Source organism: Sus scrofa, chromosome 8, assembly GCF_054392235.1.
Source record: "Sus scrofa isolate SSC_HxYL_T2T_F1_AM1 chromosome 8, Sscrofa_HxYL_maternal_Yorkshire_Landrace_v2.0, whole genome shotgun sequence".
Taxonomy (NCBI): Eukaryota; Metazoa; Chordata; class Mammalia; order Artiodactyla; family Suidae; genus Sus; species Sus scrofa.
In genome coordinates, this window is record NC_139390.1 from 54,951,078 (window position 1) to 54,968,714 (window position 17,637).

At 40.8% G+C, this 17,637-nt stretch overlaps 2 pseudogenes; one reads left to right on the forward strand and one right to left on the reverse strand.

Moving 5' to 3' along the window:
- Nucleotides 1–2,883: 2,883 nt before the first annotated feature.
- On the reverse strand, nt 2,884–4,623 carry LOC110261954 (olfactory receptor 10AG1-like; annotated as a pseudogene).
- A 1,496-nt stretch (nt 4,624–6,119) lies between these two features.
- The window catches only part of LOC110261955 (olfactory receptor 10AG1-like), a 29,966-nt pseudogene continuing 18,448 nt past the window's right edge, over nt 6,120–17,637 (forward strand).

Consider the following 17,637-nt stretch of genomic DNA (forward strand, 5'->3'; position numbering starts at 1 on the left):
AGAATTTTAAGGGTTAATCATCTAAATGTGTTCTGGCATCTCTGGTGTTGGCTACCTCAGATGATTCAGCATTAGCATTATCTAAAGACACTAATGATTATTTCTAGTAATATTCTAATAGTCTTCACTGATAGTCTGTGGCATGGTTTTATAAAAGAGATATGCAATTATTACAATTGGCTTCTCATAATAAAGTTTAAGGAGCAAGGATCTGAGTGGCTAGGTGTATGATATTTTCATGTATTTTTTATCTGGCTAATGAATATAATTAGGTTGATTTGCCGCTTCTAATATCACTGGGCAAATTAGGGAATGGAAAGGATAAACTAATGGATTCAAATTCCCAACTTGAGAGCCATATAAATGGCTTTAAAGTTTCATTGCCTGCCCTTATTTCCAGTAGCTGCAGAAATGAGTTTTCTGAAAACACAACCCAGAATCACTAATCCTCACAGAGTGTCCTCACAGAGTATTTATACCATTAAATGAGGGCACTGATAGTAGGGGGAAAAAAAGGAACCCTTAAAACTGCAACAAAATTATGTGAGAAGTCCCTGATGAAGTTGGGAAATTGATCCTGTAAATTTTGCTAAGTCTACATGGCCAATAGAAGTAGTGTTACCATTCTGATCACTTTGTTGGAGATAACTCTGAAGATAATGCAGATAACTCTGCACTGGCTGAGAGAAGTGTTGTGTCCTCTTCTGAGGCTGTCATTGTGCAAATCAATGTTGATTCTCATCAGGACCCACACACTCCACTTTTCTTTGCTTCTGGACCTATGACTAGATAGGAGTCCCACAATCCATAAAGGTGAGGCAGGAAGTATGACCCATGTAGAGGTACACTGCACTTTGAAACAACTGATTTTCCAAATTTATATAGACTAATATTGGGAACATGTGCAGCCATTAAGGATGAGGGAGAGTGGCAGAACGATCATAAGATCAGATCAGTCCAAATTGATTGCTAGGGGCCTATTTAGCCAAGATCCTTCTTTCATGTTGCAGATGGCAGAGTTAAAAAGAATTCTAACAGGTTTGATTGGCTAGTCTGCTAAAACATGGAGCAAAAATGTGAGCTAATTTTTAATGGAGAACCTGCCTTGGTTTAATGTAGGAAAAGTGACTCAATGTCCTAGGGAGACTGGAAAGATAGAGAGGATTTCTCATTTAAGGTGTATTCACTCACAATGGGATTGTGCAAAAGATGTACCTTTCACCAGCAAGGAAAGACATAGATTTGTAAAGGGAGATCCAGCATTCTTGAAAATATCCATGATTGGTCTTCTCTATAGGCCAGATTTTACAAAGTCTGAGGTTGCTATACTGGGAATTGTAAATGCAGTGATATGATTTGGATCCCAGAGTGGCAGGAGCCACCTGGCAGCACTCAACCATCAAAAGTTGGGTGGTCATTGGTGTTCCCTTGTGGCTCAGCAGGTTAAGGATCCAGTGTTGTCACCACTGTTGTTCTGGTTACCATTGTGGCATGAGTTCCATCCCTAGCTTGGGAATTTCCACATGTGACAGGTGCAGCCAAAAAAAAAAAAAAGAAAGAAAGAAAGAAAGAAAAGTGAGGTGGTCCTAGTTACTGAAATGGAGAGTAGAGTCAGAATAATTTCATTCATACATACCTATGACATTGGCTAGTTTATGATGACTTTTTAGAAGTAAAATAGATAGGAAACCTATTAAATTCTTACTTGATCCACAGAAGCAGAAAAATTAGATCAAGGGAACCAAAGTCTAACTAAAGTCATTGAAACAGATAGTCACAGTTGCTTAATTCCGATACCTGAGCCAGTTTACAGACCCAGAATCCTTTCAATGAAATGGTTTCCCTTAAGGAATCACCTGGTAATATATCCAGAATTTATATTTGTAATATTTACCCCAACCCTTCCCAAAGGGACCTAAAGATTTTTCCAGGGTTCTGCACTGGGGAAAGGAAATAGTTGCAATTTTCTGGAGCTACTGAACACTGATGCTGAACTGGCATTGATTCCAATCTAGACCCAAAATATCACTATGGCCTTCCAGTCTGGGTAGAACTTTATGGAGGGCAAGTGATCAATAGAGTTTTATCTCAAGTCCATCTCACAGTGAGTCTGGTGGGTCCCTGAACCCCCCGAACTTGTTTTCCCAGAATGCATAATTGGAATAGATACACTTAAAAGTTGGCAGACACCCCACACTGGATCACTGAACTGTGAAGTGAGGGCTATTATGGTGGGATAGTCCAAATTGAAACCATTAGAACTGACAAAGGGACAGAAAGATTTCCATTGTTGGAGAGGACAAGTTGGAATAGTGAAGTGTGATTCATGTGTATTAATGTTCCCCTGGCCAAAGGTAATCACATAAATAGATCAAGAGTCAGTCTAGGAAGGATAACAAAAAAATGGATATAAAAAGGAATGTTTTATTGGGGGTCATTGTCATATAGATGTAACATGATTTTTTAATTACTCCATAAATTTCTATTACACTTATACACAATATTTATTAAAATATTTCTCAATATGAGCTTCATTTTCCTTTTTTTGCTTAAAAATAGTACTCTTATAAACATTATAATACACAAAAATTATTTGTATTACTACTTTTTATACTTACGTCTTTACACATTTAGGCTTTTTTTTTTTTTTTTGGCCTGTGAGGAAAATCACTTAGTAATGACTCTGTGGCATCTAAGAGTGTTTTATTTCTTTAATAATGTTAGGGTAATGTATAGAAAGGCACCAATAAAACAGGAAAATGGCATAATTTCAATCATAGAACATACTGCATTCCATACCTTCTGGTTTAGTTACACATCTCTATTCACTAGTTTACAGTGAGGGTGAAAACTGATCTTTAAAAGTCAAATATTGCTAAATAAATGAATACATCTGCCTTAGATCTGAAGACATATGTATCTACTAGAAGGAAATTACATCATTATCTTATTAAAAATTTTAGAACATTACAGAAAAGTAGATTTCAATTAAGCATACATAAAAATTAAATACATGAAAGAATAATTTGTGTTATTTCATATGTCTCACAATCTTGATAATTTGGGAAGAAATTTTCTCATTACCTTTCTAATGTCTTTGTTCCACAAACTATATCATAGGATTAAACACTGGGTGAAAATTGTATAAAAAAGAGAGAGCAGTTTGTCTATTCCCTCATACTTATTGGATGTAGGTTTTAAATAGGTGACACTGGCTAATCCATAAAATAAAAGAACAACAATGATATGGGAAGAGCAAGTGAAAAATGCTTTGGCTTGCCCTGTTTTTGATGGCAACTTCAAGTGGTGGAGATAATTCTGAAATAGAACCCAAGAATCAGCATAAGAGGAAGAGTAACATGTAATACAGCAAATATATAGACCACCACCTCATTCACAAAGACGTCTCCACAAGCCAGATTAAGTATTGGCAGGATATCACATAAGAAGTGATCAAATTGGTTAGAACCACAAAAAGGGAAAGAGAAAATCTGGCATGTTTGTCCTTTCTCAACTGGAGCTCCACTGAGCCAGGAGGACACAGACCTTGGGGTTCATTACTAGAGGGTAGTGTAGAGGGTTACAAATGGCCACATAGTGGTCATAGGCCATCACAGCCAGAAGGAAACATTCTGTGCCTCCCAGCATAAGGGAGAAACACATTTGTGCAGCACAGGTAAAAACAGAAATAGTTCTTTTCTGGGTCCAAATGTCCATGAGCATCCTGGGAAGAGTGACAGATACATAACATATTTCTAGGAAGGAAAAAATTCTGAGGAAAAAATACATGGGGGTCTGAAGAGTGGCATATTCTTTCGTTATTATAATAATGATACTATTCCTCAATAGGATAATCAAATAGATGACTGAGAAAATCCCAAAAAGAAATGAGTGAAATTGGGGAATATCAGAAAAGCCCAAGAGAACAAATTCCATCATTATAGTAAGAGTTGTTTCTATAAGTTTCAAATTATTTTCTCTCTATGGATTTACATTTCTGCATTTTCTTCTTTTATAATTGAATTGAGACATGAGGTTTGGTTGTAATAATTTCTTAGTTACTTTGTCACATTTGTTTTCTGTGATTCTGGGAGATTTGATGTGAAACAGGAAATATAAACTCATCTGCAGAAAAAAATCAATTCAATAAATAAATTGCTTTAATTATATTCCATGTTATATCTGCATTTTAGTTATATGAATATGAGCCACATGCCTAGATATTTTAATTTAAATTATGGTATGAGAAGGGAGTATGCAGATGATTTATTTCTTTTGATCAAAACTCAAATTCAACAATTACTTTGTTGTAGAAACTGCAAAAACCATGGCAGAGGAAGGAGAAAAATGGCATTCAGAGATATGGAAAAGCAAGGTTTATTCAGCACAGGTGCAGGCTCAGAAGTGTCACCTCCAGAGTCTGAGCACCAGGTCTTTGTTCTCAGCAACTTTTACACATTACAAGCTCTCAATTTTCCCATGTAAGCATCCCAGACCTCCCCCCTTCCTGAGCTGACTGTGTTCCTCCCTAAGAAACTGAGCAAGCAAGGTTACAGAAGTGAAACTGATAAGCAATACTGGGAACATGATTAGCAGGGCTGCTGGTTTGGGCATAGGGTACATAGTTGTTACATTATTACAAGAAGGGTGGTATGAGCTGAGCATAGCTGAAAATGCTTGTGGCTGCCTTTTTAGCCAAAGGGTTGGGGGAGTTGTTCCTTAGTTAAAACTCTTATTTCAACTTGACCACTTCCATGATTTTAATTCCCAATCAATCTGGTCAATAACATAATATCTGTCCTATAACATCTATTGTTTTCAGGATATTTTTGTAATGTTTTTAACAGTGAACCAAACAACTGTTTTCATTACAAAATAAACTATCAAATTAATGTCACAGTAGGCAGTAGCAGACATTGTACCTGTGCAAGGCAGTGAATGACAGCAACAAATGCTCAAAACTTCTCCCCAGGTCTTACTTGTGTAGCCTTTTATTTTCTTTTTTATTAGAAGTGTGTGTACCCCTCCCTTGTCTAGGTAAATTTAATCTCTTATCCAGCTCTGTGCTTGAGTGAAATAAATGAAAAGGGATGCTAATTACATCCATTTTTTTTAAATATGGTAACGAGCAAATATGACAATATGAAAGAAAACCTAAACCTTTTTTTTTGGCGGGGGTGAAGCATAAAGAACAGCTTTATTGCTTTGCCAGGCTAAGGAGGCCACAGCAGGCTAAGGACCTCAAAACTGTGTCCTCCCTTGAGAGGGGATAGCAAGGAGTTCTATAGGTTTAGCTTAATGGTGGGCGTGGGAGTGGGGGAGCTGTCTAGAAGCATCAGGGTGCTTGCATTCTTCTCCCTGGATAGGAGATAGGATAGACCATTTCAAAGTCATCAAGGCTGGAGTCAGGTGGTCCATGGAATGTTTCTAGTGTCTTTGGGGTTATGGCATTTTGACCTTCTCTCTGGAGTGAAGATTGCTCATCCACAGGGCGGGGGGGGGGGGGGGGGGGGGGGGGGCGGGGCATCCTTAGGGAGTGTTTCAAGGGTAGAGAAAACACCAGGTTCACTACAACTCTGACTCGACAGTAGTCATTAGTCATAAGTTCGTGGGCCAAGGCAAGCCGTAACCTAACGGAGACTATTTCAAAGTAGCTTTTAGCTGTAACAATGTCTCCGGCTCCAACACACCAGCACTCCAGGGCTTGAGCTTGGTTTCAGTTTCAGAGGAGGGAATTGTGGCTCCAAGAATTAACCCCTTTGTTCCTTTGGTTTCTGTGGGCCTGGTTCGGGGAGCCCATCCACATCACCGCCTTTTGAGAGGCCATCTGACAACTGTTTCAACAAAGCGACGTCGTCTCAAAACAAGGAAACCAGTTCCATGAAATGGAGGGTCTCTCCCTCCCTCTCCCTCCCTCTCCCTCCCTCTCCTTCTCACTCTCCTCTACCCACAGCTCATGGCAACATGGGATTCATTCCAAGGGGAGGGGCACCACTTGAGACGCAGCACACAGCCTGGCGCTGGACGCCAAACCCGGCCCGGCCGGCGTGACCCTCCCCCAACTCGGAGGGGGGAGGCACAGGCCGCATTAGGCAAAAGAGCAGCGCTTGGCCCCCACCATGGGGGGGCCAGCGCACACCTCGCACAAAGGCGGCTCTTGCCCACACACTGTGGCAAGTAGGCAGCTACTGCCTGCAGACTTCAGAGGAGTAGCTGAAGTCCAGGTACCCCAAGGCCCCCCTCTGAGAGCGCTAGAGAAGACTTTCTCACCGAGGGCGCGTCGTGCCCCACACACCATCGCTCGCCCCTTCGGGGACCCACAGGAGTGGGAACACACTCCCAAAAAGTGGGAAGCCAGAAGGGGGGGGTCTGCGGTATGGGTAAAGCACACAGCCCATGAGCGTCCAAGGTCAGAGCCGGGAGGGCAAGAGTCTGTGCTGCCACCAGGCTTGCCTTTCAGACTTTTCCACGTGGGTGGAGGGGTGCCATCTCCAAAAAGCCAGACGGGGACCCCCACTTCACATCTCCCGGCCCACCGCGGTCGCTCTGTCGCTCTCACGACCACATGCAGCCTTCCCGGTTAAGGGAGAAGCATGGGGTGTGCCGCTCAAGGGCCAAGGGCTGCCCTCACTGGCACACAGTGAGGGAGACCCATGACACGGGGTCCACCTGAGCCCCTCCCGGGGAGGGGGATACAAGCTTCCCCTGCCTTACCATCTCGACCCCCTCCCCCGAGCTTTAGGAAGCTGCTCGTGGGCCACACCACCACCACAGTGGGGACCCGAGGGGACTCACCGCTGGGAGAGGAAAACGACACTACCGCTCGGCCTCGGGCATCTGACAGGCAACCCCGAGTACTCCAGGGGCACCACAGAGGACCAGGGGAGGCACACTCATGCACCCGCAGAGATGCAAAGCATGGCAGCGAGGGAGGCCTCCCCCACTTCGGGGAGGGACCGCCCACAAGGCACACGCCAAGGAGGCAAAGCGAGAATGCCTGCTGCTGCGGCCCAAAGAACCCAGCCCCCCCCCCCCCCCCCCCCCCCCCCCCGACTGACACCAGAAGGCAGCAGGGCGGGAGACCAGAGGTCAGGCCAGAGGCCGCACCCCTATCTTCCCCCACAACACCCGCAGGTGGGGGAGGAGCAGCGAGGGGCCCGCGGACAGAATGAGAGTGAGAGGCTGTCCCTCATCTGGCGTGGCTTAGGCCCAAGCCCAGGAGAGCGCCACATCACCACATTGATGTAAACCTTTTTTTTTAATCATTTCATAATTATGTTGGTTGACTTGTCTGTGATTCTGATCTTACAAGGAGATGAAACTCTTTGTAGCAGTGGGTGAGCAGAGCATTCCTAGAAGGGGGTCAGCACTGACTGAGGTTCACCCCCTAAGCATCAATGCTGCAGTCGCACTGTACACATGACACATGGAAACAGTGGTCACTCAGGAGGAGAAGCAGGTTCAGATCCCACCTGGGGCAGGAGAGGGATGGCCACAAGAGCTATCATGGAGTATGAGAAATGTTTCAAAAAATGCCCTCATCTTTTAGGGAGAACTGTCAGAATTCTACTTTGTGGGATTATTTATCCTTTGCGTAACTGTCCTGCCCTCTGAGATTGGAAATGTCAGCCAAAAAGCAGAAGCTAATGTACCAACCCTAAGGTATTGGTAACATGTTTGAGGTGGAAAATGAAACCATGGAAGAAAAATGACTGTAGCAATCTATCCCATTAAAACTAATTTGAACCACATCTGCAATTATAGGTATTACAAAGTGGGATAATCTTGCTATTCTAGGAGGAGTTAGCAAGAAATATTTGGGATAAAATTAGAAATACATGGTGCTTTAGAGACTGTTCCTGGGGCAATAGTAGCAGCTTTCTCCCAGATTTAAAATTATTTTGAAATCTATTTGGGGAAGATGCCAAATATACCATTCACAGACTGCTTTATTAATAGATTTTATTGGAGTATTGTTGACTTACACAGAATTCTAAACTGAAGCATAACACTGCTGCTCAGACTTTTCAGAGGAAAATGAGTCTTTTCAAAGACTCAACCCAAAAGCTAGTTACTAAAGATAGTTGTAAATACTTTTTTTTTTTTAAGTTGGGAATTTGTCATATCTGTGGACAAATAAGCTCATTCAATGCTATGAAAAATGTTCAGATAAAGGTCATTTCTCAGAATGATTTCCTAAACATGTAGGGGGGCAAGCAACACAATACCATCCCCTGCACAGATAAGTGCAACTTTGTTAATGATAATTCCTGTAGTTTCTACAACCCTTCGTGCAGGGAGCTGAGAAGATACAAGGAGCTGAGGAAGGGAGCTTGTCTGAATGGTGCAATTCCAAGGGCAGTCTCCTAATCAGAAAAAGGGGCCTGCCTGAATGGTGCAGTTCTGAGGATAAGCTCCTAATCAAGAAAAGGGGCCTGTCTGAAGGGTGCAATTCTGAGGACAGATTCCTAAACAAGGAGATGTCTGCCTGTACGGTGCAATTCCGAGAACAGACCCCAGAAGACAATAAGTCTCACCTGCTGACATTGGTGGGGACTGAATTTTCCAGGAAAAAATTTCCATTTTGTGTTGCTGAGTGGGGATTTTTCAATGGATGACTTAGTCTTTTCTGTTATTCACTTTTCCTCAGTCTTTCCTGATTATTTGCTTATTACTCTTATTTACCATTCTTATTTTCCTGTGGTGATTTGTGATTTAACAAAATTACAACAGTAATATAATAAGAATTTCATCCTGAAGGACTTTCCCCTATTTAAATCCAACTTAGTTAAAACATAGTGTTTATCTACTAACTAGTTATATAGTAAACTTTAGCATTAGGATTTTAATGAGATTAATAGAAGTTAGACATATATTATCCATGAAACCTAGCTGTGAGTTTTGTCCTTGATTTTAAAAGCTTTTAAGTGATAGCTAGTTAAGTTGGTTTATATTTTCTTACACTGTCTCCCTGGCATAATGCTTTAAAGATAAGCACTAGTCTAAAAACAAGATTTGTTAATGCCAAATTCTTGTGTCTGTGACCTCTTCAAATTGTAAAGACTGGCTGGCCATGGGATGATTTGTACTGAGTCTCCTCCTTTCCACATGATGTATTGTACCTAATTGCCCTTAAATTGTACTCACTAAGTTTAGTTAAGATAAAGATCTTAGGAGTTCCCGTTGTGGTGCAGTGGTTAACGAATCCGACTAGGAACCATGAGGTTGTGGGTTCGGTCCCTGCCCTTGCTCAGTGGGTTAACGATCCGGCGTTGCCGTGAGCTGTGGTGTAGGTTGCAGACGCGGCTCGGATCCCGCGTTGCTGTGGCTCTGGCGTAGGCCGGTGGCTACAGCTCCGATTGGACCCCTAGCCTGGGAACCTCCATATGCCGCGGGAGCGGCCCAAGAAATAGCAACAATAGCAACAACAACAACAACAGACAAAAAGACAAAAAAAATAAAATAAAAATAAAAAATAAATAAATAAAAATAAAATGCTAAACACATACTTTGAAGTTTTAAAAAAAAAAAAAGATAAAGATCTTAGAACATGATGTATAGCTACTATACCATGTAATAGTTAACCAATGTACTTTTAACACTGTGATGTAATCTGTAGTGAAAAACTGTCTATATAATCACCCACTTATGTCAATAAAATTTGAGCAATCTAGCACCCTGAAAGAAGGGACAAAGTGGCTGTTTATGTGTACATACACCGACACTGTTCATCTCCTTCAGTGTACACTCCCTGGCTGCTGGAGCTGGCCTCTGGCACCTTTGGTTAATGTGGCACTTAGTCTATCTCCCCACTATGTGGCACTCAAGAAAAATAGTAGGCTAAGTCCAGCACCTTCAAATTTCACTCAGAAATTTTGTAGGTTTGCTTGACATCAGAAAATTGACAAATTTCTTGCCAGACACACCAAGAAGAGGAGAGAGAATAACCCAAATAAACAAAGTAAGAAATGAAAAAGGAGAAATCTCTATGGATACTGCATAAATTAAAAAATCATAAGAGAATACTATAAACAATTATTTGCCAACAAATTTGACAACCTAGAAGAAATGGACAACTTTCTAGATTTATAGCCCTCCAAAACTTAATAATTAATAAATATATAGACTGTACAGGCTGATTAATAGAAACAGAATTGAATATGTCATTAAAACACTCCCTGCAAATAAAAGTCCTGGATCAGATGGCTTCACAGGTGAATTCTACCAAACATACAAATAAGAAATAATACCCATCCTTCTTAAAATTTTTCAAAAGTTTTAAGAAGAAGGAACTCTCCCAAAGACATCCTATGAAGCCACCATCACTCTAATAACAAAACCAGACAGAGATACTACCAAAAAGAAAATTATAGGCCAATATCTTTGATGAGTATGGATGCAAAAATCCTCAACAAAGCTTTAATCAACTGAATCCAACAACATATAGAAAAGATCATACACCATGACTAAGTATGATTCACACCAGGTTCACAAGGATGGTTCAACATATGCAAATAAATCAACATCATACACCACAGTCACAAAAGAAAAGTCAAAAACCATATGATCCTCTCAATAGATGCAGAAAAAGAATCTGACAAAGTCCAACATCAATTCATGATAAAAATTCTTACCAAACCGCTTATAGAGGGAACATACCTTAACATAATAAAAGACATTTATGACAAACCCGTAGCAAATATAATACTCAGTGGAGAAAAGCTGAAAACCTTCTTACTAAAATCTGGAACAAGACAAGAATTCCTACTCTTACCTCTTTTATTCAACACAACATTGGAAGTCCTAACCACAACAAACAAAAGAAATAAATGGTATACAAATTGGAAGAGAGGTAAAATTGTAACTGTATGCAGATGACATGATACTATATAGAGAAAACCCTAAGGACTCCACACAAAAATTACTCAAACTGATCAACAAATTCAGCAGGATATTAGATTAACATTCAGAAATCAGTCATGTTTCTGTATACTAACAATGAAATCTTAGAAAAGGAATACAAAAATACAGCACCTTTTAAAATCACACCCCTAAAATTAAATACCTAGGAATAAACCTGAACAAGGAGGTGAAAGACTTATATGCTTAGAACTATAAAACATTAAGGAAATTAAAGAGGATTCAAAGAAAAGGAAATATATCTCATGCTCTTTGGTTGGAAGAATTAATATCATAAAGATGGGCATACTTCCTAAAACAATATACAGAATCAATGCAATCCTTATCAAAGTAACAATACCAATTTTTTTTTTTTTTTACAGAACTAGAACAAACAATCCAAAAATTTGTATGGAACCATAAAAGACCCAAAATTGCCAAAGTAATCCTGAGGAGCAAATACCAAACAGGAGGCATTACTCTCCCAGACTTCAGGCAATATTACAAAGCTACAGTAATCAGGACAGTATGGTACTGGTACCAAAACAGATGCACAGACCAATGGAACAGAATACAGAACCCAGAAATAAACACAAAAGAAACTCCTCCAATTAATCTTCAACAAAGGAGGCAAGATTATAAAATGGGAAAAAGACAGTCTTTTCAAGAAGTAATGCTGGGAAAATAGGACAGCTGCATGTAAATCAGTGAAAATGGAACACACCCTCACACCATGCACAAAACAAAACTCAAAATGGCTGTAATCCCAGACACTATTAAAGTCTTAGAAGAGAACATATTCTACATTAATTCCTGCACAATTCATGTGCTGGCCATAATCAAACTCGGGCACTAGAGTGAGGCCCAGACTGCTCTTCCAGCATGGCTAGATCATTCTGGCCACTTGCTAGCCTCCTTGCTTCCAGTTGGCTGATGTAGCTGCAGAGAGATCCCTGACCTAAGGTAGGTAGTCCTAGCCCAAACCCCAGAGTGGTAGCCTGGCTGCCAGGGAAACCCAGGGTGAGTTACCACTCTGGAGAAAAGAAAGCCTGCCCTCAAAGGCATGGCCGCCAGCAGAGGGATATACACCATGCCAGGCTTGTGAGATCATGAGGCTTAGCTGGTGGCCTTGGAGAGGGCATCAAGACACAGCCTTAGAATGAGGAATGCAGAGAGACACTGGGGACCTGCAAAGCCCAGGCAACCAGGCCCCTGCTTGAAGGCATGCTGAGGAGAGGCATGCTGGGGAGAGGCGTGCCTTCCCTCCAGAGCCCTGTCTTTGCTTCAGGCCAACTTCACAGTAAGTTTGAGGGAAGCCGAATTGGGGCTTGAGTATGGTGGGCAAGGGTAAGCTGCATACTCCCTGCCAATGTCCAGCTGAGCCATGATCTCTGAGCCCACAAGATGGAGGAACTTGCTGCTTCAAGGTAGTGGGCTTTTGGCTCCTTGGGACCTTGCTTCTACCCAGCTGTGGATGGTGCACCACTGGCTGTCTGGGAACAGAATGGAAAGGAAGCATCCCATTGAACTGAGGGGTGCTGAAGCACTGGCCCACTTGGAAAGTTCAGGGTTGCACTTGGATTTGGACAGGATGGGGCAAGAGGTGGATGGGCCAGAGTGGATAATTTGCAGAGTGGCTAGAATGGTAATTACTCACCTTAGAGCTGCAGTGAGGAGCAGGCAGCAGAGGCTGCCCAAGCTGCACCAGATTTGGCCCCCAGAGCCATTGCTGGAAAGCAGCACTGTGGCTTTCACACATGAGAACTTCTGCTGTACTGAGTAGCTCAGAAACTTCACATGAGCACCTTGCTTTCTTTGGTAATAGGCGAGTTTGCTAAAGACTCCACTGATTTAGCTCCACAATTAATTCTTCTGATTTGTAAGATATTTACAGCATAGCTGTGATGTAAAGAGAGGCCAACTGCTAAGGGATAGGGTCTTTGCACTGGAATCAACAAGTTTTCTTAATGTTTTGTACCCTGATGGAGTGCTGCCTTGAGGATTGAGTTGTAACTGGTTGAAAGTACTTGGGATAGATGTGGTTGGTAAATCTTGGGGCTAAACATTTGAAACTGTGCTATCAGTTTGTGTCTTTTTTTTTTTTTGGAACAGAAACTTACACAGTCTTTTTTAAAAAAGAGAGATTTTGGTTCTCTTTCAGTGCTTTTTCTTACTCCAAGTGGTCTCCTCTAGGAAGTTAACTTTCTGTCGTGTTTGTAAGATTTTTTTGTTCCCACTGATGCGAGTGGTGGGGTTTTGAAAACAAGGACCAATTGTATCCATTATGAATGTAAACTCATAAGTATTTTCTATGCAGTTAAGGTTTTTTTTTTTTAATGTGTCCAAACTATGGCTTTATTAATTGGCTTTTGTTAAGCAACTCCGTGGTTTCTGGTAGAGAAGTTTTTTGTTTGTTGGTTTGTTTGTTGTTTTTTGATTGGATATTTATAGTTACTATTAAAATAAAGATTTTAAAAGACAAATGATCTTCAGTTATTTTTATATCTTTTGTAAAACCAATTCTTAAGGCTTTATATATTCAAAATAGGTCTCAGTAATTTAAGAAGATGTCTGTCTGCATGTGTTAAAAGTAGGTAATGGTGATGTTTTTCCGTGTTACTCTTAGAGTTGTGGTGCTCCAACACATCCAGTTACTGCAGTTACTCAGAAAATGTGTTTCTCCAGGTCTGTAGATTAGTTCTGATGTTTGACTTTGGGCTGTAGAAGGACAACTCTGGTTCCACAAGTAGAATGATTATCCTCCTTTCTTTGCTGGGTATTTAAGCTTTAAGATGACTGTAAAACTGCTTAAAATATTACATAATTTTTAAAAGCAAAAAATGAAACCTTAAGTTATGTCAAATATGGCAATTAACACATTCATTGTGAGCTTTTTACTTGCATAAAATGTGCATTTGTGTATTCATTCCTTGAAGAATGAATATCTTAATTGAGCCAAATTCTTTGTCACTTTGAAAGGAAGTGAGATTTTTAGAAAACTTGAGAAAATGTATCTTTTAATTAGTTACTAGAATATGCCTAGTGGGTTTCTCATCATGTTAATAGATCATTTAAATGCACATTATGGACAGGTGCCCAAAGAGGAGTCTAATAATTATGTACATGTGTTCCTGTCATGGTGGTTAACATCCTAACTAGTATCCATGAGGATGCAGCTTGTACCCCCGGCCTCACTTGGTGGGTTATGCTGGCACTTCTGTAAGGTGTGGTGTAGGTCACAGATGTGGCTCAGATTCTGTGTTGCTATGGCTGTGTCCTAAGCCAGCAGTAGCTCTGATTCCACTCCTAGCCTGGGAACCTCCATATGCCATGGATGTGACCCCTAAAAGAGAAATAAATTAAAAAAATTATGTGCAAAGTAATACTGCTTTTATTGCCCAGATCTCATGCCTTCCTAGTGTATGACTTTAGACATAGCTCTTAAGTCATCTCTGAAGCAGTCATTTCTTTGAGTGTTAGAAGGGAAAGTGATATTATGGATTATTTTAACTCCATTGTCAAGTCTACCAGCACCTGTTTTCCAAACCAAGTTTGGTGGTTTTACATAGAATCAATAAACCTAAACAAAGTAGGCCTAATTTGTGGCATAAAGGACCTGATTTAAGCCTAGGTGTCTATTTAATCTTTATGAGTGGGAAATTGCTGTAGGTAAGCTTAATTTTGACAAAATTATATAGATGATGAAACCAAACTGTGTCTTTTGCTCTAACTTAATTGTTCAAATTGTAACTGCTTATCCTGAGGTACTAATAGGGAGGTTTTGTGATGTAGGTAATAGCTAAGATCTGAAAGTTGTCTTTTTTCTTTTTCTCTCCTGACTGAGAGGAGCTCTTTATTTCAAAAATGTTTTCAAGCATATGAAGACTCTGTATATTCCCCCCCGCTTTTTTTAGGGCCACACCCATGGGTTATGTGCTGAGACCAGCTCAACAGGTGAGGGCTAAAGAACAGTCACTGTGAAACTGAAGAAAAGGTTAACATAAAATAAGATATAGAGACATTTATTTTAATCAAATGTGGGAACAGGGAGGACTCAAGGTCTCAGGGACCAAGAGACCCGGCTTATGAAGCTGCACTTGTTTTATTGTGCTCTTTATATTTATGTCAAGTGAGGAGAGGGCTGTAGGTGCATACCATAGGCTTTTTAAAATTTTTTTAAAAGTCACATAGCTTGGTAGCTGGTTAAGTCTTTACTCGAACCTTTAGGCATTTAATAATCATTAGCATTGAGGAAGCCTGGCATCAGCTAACCCATAACCCATCAGCTATCTATGCATAGCATCTAGAGAATCACCATTGTGCTTCCACAGACAGCTTGCCTATCTGTGGCAACACTGCATGATCAGGTTTGCACCTCATTCTCCTTGCTTATGCATATCCTGGGGGTCACGAGGCTCATCTTCCTCTTATCTTAACAGGACATACCGTGCTGTGCAAGTGGCATGCCTGTCTGCATAGGTGCAGCATGCCTAGACCAACACATTATGTCCTCATTCAGATGACCACATGAATAACTTATGCCTTTTGGTATTTGTTCTTAAGCTTAAGTTATTTACCTGCACTGCAACTATTTTTCAAGCAGGAATATAAGGTAAAGGTAAAGCAGGACAAAATGGCGTTTTCAGCATAGAAAATAGAAGCAGAGAGGCTAAGAAAAGATTGTAGAAACATGTCTTCCAACACATATGAAAGTTCCCAGGCCAGGAGTCAAATCAGAGCTGTAGGTGCCAGACTATGCCACAGCCACAGCAACATGGGATCTATGCTGCATCTGTGACCTACACCACCGCTTACAGCAACACTGGATCCTTAATCCACTGAACAATACCAAGGATCAAAACTACATCAGATGGTAGTCAGATTTGTTTCCACTGAGCCAGGATGGGAACTCCATATTTCACATTTTTAATTTTTTTTAAATGTCTAAGTCACAGATTTAAATGTTATGCCAGGGATTTCCTGTTGTGGCACAGTGGAAGAGAATCTGACTACTACCCATAAGGATGCAGGTTTGATATGATCCCTGGCCTCGTTCAGTGGGCTGGGGATCTGACATTGCCATGAGCTGTGGTGTAGGTCACAGACACAGCTCAGATCCCAAGTTGCTATGGCATAGGCCAGAAGCTGTAGCTCTGATTCAACCCCTAGCCTGGAAAATTCCATATGGCATGGTAGGGCCCTAAAAAGCAACAAATACGTAAATATTTTGCCAAAATTCTTGCTTAATTCCAAAGGTTTATTTTATATGGGGAGCTAAATTTATGATGAAGTGTCTTCTACAGACCATGTAGGAAAATCAACCATTCTTTAATTCTTACCTTGCTAGGATATGCAAGCATAGTTCTTAACATAAGCTCTACAGTAGGATCACTGATCTGACGTCAGCTGTAGCCAAACTGGAAGCATTCTGAGGTGGGTGGTGACATCTTTTTCAGCTACTGGGAATTAGAGCCATCTCCAGGGCATCCATCTCCCATGTTGTCACTGGCCTGGTGGTTGCCCCTGGATTTTCTGTTAAGTTTACAAGGATGGATGGATGTTCACATGTTACTGCTCTTTACCTACCTGTTCCTACTTCAGTCCTGCCTTCCAGTCTTAATCTGCATCCCTCTGTCCACTAATGAACCCAACAACTGTGGATCTCCTCCATGTGAAACATGGGGCATACACTGGCTCATCTGTACAGACAGGATGGTCTGTACAGACTGGATGCTTCATCATTGTACCTTGGTGAGCTGGGGATCTGAGGTGGGTAGGTAACAGGATTGGGTGAGGTCTGAGAGAAGAATCAGGAGGGGATGATTAAGGGTTAGCAAATATATGTAAAGCAAGTTGTACAAACCTTAGATGTTACATGATTTGTGGTTTGATGAATAAGAAAAGAGACATAAGCATCCCATTTCATCATTGAGGAGATGGTTGGTTTATCATCAGTGTTTCTTTAATTCTGTTTTAACATGACAGGATTTGCCTTTTTCTTTTTTAGACTTAGGACTTGCCTTTTTCCTTTTTACAGAACATTAGAAAATCTATGACCTTACATTGACTCATAAAGACAGAGAAGGTAACCTGTATGTGGGTTAAGAAGAGAAGAAAGAAATGTTGAAGAGAAAGATGAAAATAAATAAACTGTATTTGAGGAGTGAGGGGCAGGGAGAAAAATGTTTACATTATTTTTTAAAGTGAAGGGGAGGAGATAATATGAGTTTAGAGCCTCCAACACAAGGTGGTGTCATTGGCCTGGGAGAGCTTGGTAGTTTCAACCTGTGGGAAGGCTACATTTTTGGTTTGAAATAGAAAATAGTATTGAAGTTTAAATCAGGAAAGTAGGTAGAGGTCAGATTATCAAAGATCTTTATTAGAAGACTACAAAGATACTTAATTAGCAAGCTAAGGGGAAATACTGAATATTTGCAAATGAGGGAATATATTACAAATAAGTTTTAATGAGATTAGTTTGATTGCAGTATATTGGCTAAATTGTATGGGGGCAAGAAAGCAGAAACAATGAAAGGTGGCTCAAGTGTTGTGTCTAAACAAATACATGTGAGAATTAAGTGGCAGCAGCAGAAATGGAAATGGAACAATTTTGAGAAATTGAGAAAGATAAAAAGTCTAGGTAACTTTTTTTTTTGTCTTTTGTCTTTTGAGGGCTGAATCCAGGGCATATGGAGGTTCCCAGGCTAGGGGTCTAATCAGAGCTTCAGCTGCCAGCCT